Source organism: Calliphora vicina, chromosome 2 (assembly GCF_958450345.1).
Source record: "Calliphora vicina chromosome 2, idCalVici1.1, whole genome shotgun sequence".
NCBI classification, from domain to species: domain Eukaryota; kingdom Metazoa; phylum Arthropoda; class Insecta; order Diptera; family Calliphoridae; genus Calliphora; species Calliphora vicina.
In genome coordinates this window covers 80,060,288-80,064,766 of record NC_088781.1, presented here as the reverse complement: position 1 = coordinate 80,064,766, position 4,479 = coordinate 80,060,288, and positions in this window count along the sequence as shown.

The following is a 4,479-nucleotide window of genomic DNA, read 5'->3' as shown; positions in this document are numbered from 1 at the left end:
TCACCAACATAGCTCTTTTTCCAAAATTTCGTCTGACTATTTTTAATATTTTTTTGAAAATTTTCATTTTTCAATGTTGATCCTTGGAACAATTTTCGACAATTCTGGACAAACTAAGATAGATGCCAGGGTGGGACATACCTCATTTTAAAGGGAAATGAACCTGCATTAGTCACCAACATAGCTCTTTTTCCAAAATTTCGTCTGACTATTTTTAATATTTTTTTGAAAATTTTAATTTTTCAATGTTGATCCTTGGAACAATTTTCGACAATTCTGGACAAACTAAGATAGATGCCAGGATGGGACATACCTCCTTTTAAAGGGAAATGAACCAGCATTATTCACCAACATAGCTCTTTTTCCAAAATTTCGTCTGACTATTTTTAATATTTTTATGAAAATTTTAATTTTTCAATATTGATCCTCGGAAGAATTTTCGAAAATTGTGGACAAACTAAGATAGATGCCAGGATGGGACATACCTGATTTTAAAGGGAAATGAACCAGCATTAGTCATCAACATAGCTCTTTTTCCAAAATTTCGTCTGACTATTTTTAATATTTTTTTGAAAATTTTAATTTTTCAATGTTGATCCTCGGAAGATTTTTCGACAATTCTGGACAAACTAAGATAGATGCCAGGATGGGACATACCTCATTTTAAAGGGAAATGAACCTGCATTATTCACCAACATAGCTCTTTTTCCAAAATTTCGTCTGACTATTTTTAATATTTTTTTGAAAATTTTAATTTTTCAATGCTGATCCTCGAAAGATTTTTCGACAATTCTGGACAAACTAAGATAGATGCCAGGATGGGACATACCTCCTTTTAAAGGGAAATGAACCAGCATTATTCACCAACATAGCTCTTTTTCCAAAATTTCGTCTGACTATTTTTAATATTTTTATGAAAATTTTAATTTTTCAATGTTGATCCTCGGAAGATTTTTCGACAATTCTGGACAAACTAAGATAGATGCCAGGGTGGGACATACCTCATTTTAAAGGGAAATGAACCTGCATTATTCACCAACATAGCTCTTTTTCCAAAATTTCAACTGACTATTTTTAATATTTCTTTGAAAATTTTAATTTTTCAATGTTGATCCTTGGAACAATTTTCGAAAATTGTGGACAAACTAAGATAGATGCCAGGATGGGACATACCTGATTTTAAAGGGAAATGAACCTGCATTATTCACCAACATAGCTCTTTTTCCAAAATTTCGTCTGACTATTTTTAATATTTTTATGAAAATTTTAATTTTTCAATATTGATCCTCGGAAGAATTTTCGAAAATTGTGGACAAACTAAGATAGATGCCAGGATGGGACATACCTGATTTTAAAGGGAAATGAACCAGCATTAGTCATCAACATAGCTCTTTTTCCAAAATTTCGTCTGACTATTTTTAATATTTTTTTGAAAATTTTCATTTTTCAATGTTGATCCTTGGAAAAATTGTGGACAATTCTGGACAAACTAAGATAGATGCCAGGATGGGACATACCTGATTTTAAAGGGAAATGAACCAGCATTATTCACCAACATAGCTCTTTTTCCAAAATTTCGTCTGACTATTTTTAATATTTTTTTGAAAATTTTAATTTTTCAATGTTGATCCTTGGAACAATTTTCGACAATTCTGGACAAACTAAGATAGATGCCAGGGTGGGACATACCTCATTTTAATGAGAAATGAACCTGCATTATTCACCAACATAGCTCTTTTTCCAAAATTTCGTCTGACTATTTTTAATATTTTTTTGAAAATTTTAATTTTTCAATGTTGATCCTCGAAAGATTTTTCGACAATTCTGGACAAACTAGGATAGATGCCAGGGTGGGACATACCTCATTTTAAAGGGAAATGAACCTGCATTAGTCACCAATATAGCTCTTTTTCCAAAATTTCGTCTGACTATTTTTAATATTTTTTTGAAAATTTTAATTTTTCAATGTTGATCCTTGGAACAATTTTCGACAATTCTGGACAAACTAAGACAGATGCCAGGGTGGGACATACCTCATTTTAAAGGGAAATGAACCAGCATTAGTCACCAATATAGCTCTTTTTCCAAAATTTCGTCTGACTATTTTTAATATTTTTTTGAAAATTTTAATTTTTCAATGTTGATCCTTGGAACAATTTTCGACAATTCTGGACAAACTAAGATAGATGCCAGGATGGGACATACCTCCTTTTAAAGGGAAATGAACCAGCATTATTCACCAACATAGCTCTTTTTCCAAAATTTCGTCTGACTATTTTTAATATTTTTATGAAAATTTTAATTTTTCAATATTGATCCTCGGAAGAATTTTCGAAAATTGTGGACAAACTAAGATAGATGCCAGGATGGGACATACCTGATTTTAAAGGGAAATGAACCAGCATTAGTCATCAACATAGCTCTTTTTCCAAAATTTCGTCTGACTATTTTTAATATTTTTTTGAAAATTTTAATTTTTCAATGTTGATCCTCGGAAGATTTTTCGACAATTCTGGACAAACTAAGATAGATGCCAGGATGGGACATACCTCATTTTAAAGGGAAATGAACCTGCATTATTCACCAACATAGCTCTTTTTCCAAAATTTCGTCTGACTATTTTTAATATTTTTTTGAAAATTTTAATTTTTCAATGCTGATCCTCGAAAGATTTTTCGACAATTCTGGACAAACTAAGATAGATGCCAGGATGGGACATACCTCCTTTTAAAGGGAAATGAACCAGCATTATTCACCAACATAGCTCTTTTTCCAAAATTTCGTCTGACTATTTTTAATATTTTTATGAAAATTTTAATTTTTCAATGTTGATCCTCGGAAGATTTTTCGACAATTCTGGACAAACTAAGATAGATGCCAGGGTGGGACATACCTCATTTTAAAGGGAAATGAACCTGCATTATTCACCAACATAGCTCTTTTTCCAAAATTTCAACTGACTATTTTTAATATTTCTTTGAAAATTTTAATTTTTCAATGTTGATCCTTGGAACAATTTTCGAAAATTGTGGACAAACTAAGATAGATGCCAGGATGGGACATACCTGATTTTAAAGGGAAATGAACCTGCATTATTCACCAACATAGCTCTTTTTCCAAAATTTCGTCTGACTATTTTTAATATTTTTATGAAAATTTTAATTTTTCAATATTGATCCTCGGAAGAATTTTCGAAAATTGTGGACAAACTAAGATAGATGCCAGGATGGGACATACCTGATTTTAAAGGGAAATGAACCAGCATTAGTCATCAACATAGCTCTTTTTCCAAAATTTCGTCTGACTATTTTTAATATTTTTTTGAAAATTTTCATTTTTCAATGTTGATCCTTGGAAAAATTGTGGACAATTCTGGACAAACTAAGATAGATGCCAGGATGGGACATACCTGATTTTAAAGGGAAATGAACCAGCATTATTCACCAACATAGCTCTTTTTCCAAAATTTCGTCTGACTATTTTTAATATTTTTTTGAAAATTTTAATTTTTCAATGTTGATCCTTGGAACAATTTTCGACAATTCTGGACAAACTAAGATAGATGCCAGGGTGGGACATACCTCATTTTAATGAGAAATGAACCTGCATTATTCACCAACATAGCTCTTTTTCCAAAATTTCGTCTGACTATTTTTAATATTTTTTTGAAAATTTTAATTTTTCAATGTTGATCCTCGAAAGATTTTTCGACAATTCTGGACAAACTAGGATAGATGCCAGGGTGGGACATACCTCATTTTAAAGGGAAATGAACCTGCATTAGTCACCAATATAGCTCTTTTTCCAAAATTTCGTCTGACTATTTTTAATATTTTTTTGAAAATTTTAATTTTTCAATGTTGATCCTTGGAACAATTTTCGACAATTCTGGACAAACTAAGACAGATGCCAGGGTGGGACATACCTCATTTTAAAGGGAAATGAACCAGCATTAGTCACCAATATAGCTCTTTTTCCAAAATTTCGTCTGACTATTTTTAATATTTTTTTGAAAATTTTAATTTTTCAATGTTGATCCTCGGAAGATTTTTCGACAATTCTGGACAAACTAAGATAGATGCCAGGGTGGGACATACCTCATTTTAAAGGGAAATGAACCTGCATTAGTCACCAACATAGCTCTTTTTCCAAAATTTCGTCTGACTATTTTTAATATTTTTTGGAAAATTTTAATTTTTCAATGTTGATCCTTGGAACAATTTTCGACAATTCTGGACAAACTAAGATAGATGCCAGGGTGGGACATACCTCATTTTAAAGGGAAATGAACCTGCATTAGTCACCAACATAGCTCTTTTTCCAAAATTTCGTCTGACTATTTTTAATATTTTTTTGAAAATTTTAATTTTTCAATGTTGATCCTTGGAACAACAGGTTCATTGGAAATGCAGGTTCATTTCCCTTTAAAATGAGGTATGTCCCACCCTGGCATCTATCTTAGTTTGTCCAGAATTGTCG